Source organism: Triticum dicoccoides, chromosome 7B, assembly GCF_002162155.2.
Source record: "Triticum dicoccoides isolate Atlit2015 ecotype Zavitan chromosome 7B, WEW_v2.0, whole genome shotgun sequence".
In the NCBI taxonomy this organism is placed as follows: domain Eukaryota; kingdom Viridiplantae; phylum Streptophyta; class Magnoliopsida; order Poales; family Poaceae; genus Triticum; species Triticum dicoccoides.
The window spans coordinates 492,436,431-492,437,389 of record NC_041393.1 but is presented as its reverse complement, the minus strand read 5'-3'; positions in this window follow the sequence as shown (position 1 = coordinate 492,437,389).

The window sequence follows — 959 nt, the reverse complement described above, 5'->3', positions numbered from 1 at the left end:
CTTACATCCCTCCTCGGCTTGAAAAATTTGCAGCCTAGCAGGGCTGAGAAAAGCAAGTAGGCCTCAGTTTTGGTATTGTCCAAAAAAAAGAACTGGGCTAGCCAATTTCAGAAAGAAAAAATATATCAACTGGGCTCGTCATGTGCTTAATAAAAGCGTAAGCATGGGCTAGACGGGCCACAGCCCCCGCACAACGCGCAGTTGAGCTCCGTCTCTGAAACTGAAAAACAACTGGGCGAGCTGCTGGGTCCCTGGTGTTATCCGCTCATTGTGTAATTTTCTCGTTTATTGACTACATTGACAATGGCGTGGAACCTAGTTTTCAAACAATTAGGAGGAAGTATTTTTTTGGCTTGTAATAACGAGGCACCTGCTCGCGAAATGCAATGACCCTGGTGGGTCCCTACTGTTAGCCTCTCCACGTACAGTCATCTCCTGATTCCTCTTGGTTGTTGACCATGTTGACAATGCCAGACGGCGGCGGGCACAGGGAGCTAACCATGGCGGAGGACGACGACAAGGCCTCAGACGGGAACGAACAGCACCCATGGAAGATGCGGCAGTGTAGTGGCAGGTGGAGGGGAGTACGAGGGCAATAACATGCAAGTCAAGCATACAAATGGTACAAAAATCCCAAGGATTAATTGTTCATCAAATTTTTAGATAAAACCCAGATTGAACATGACAGTAACATCTAACCCAACCACTCTTTTTTGCAGTCACAAACAAATGGATCAGTCTGATCCATAAAATCAACATCTTGTGCAAAAAAAATTATTTCACGATGTCTACAACTTATTGTAAATAGAAGCCGAGCACGTTTAGAAGCCCATTTATCCACCTGAAACTTCTTTTTTTGTTGTTCAACATGTTCGTCCGTGAGAAATCTCTTGCTGTAAAAATTAAGCCTCATGGACAATAGTAACCTCACATTCAACAGGAAGAATGTGACAAAGCTT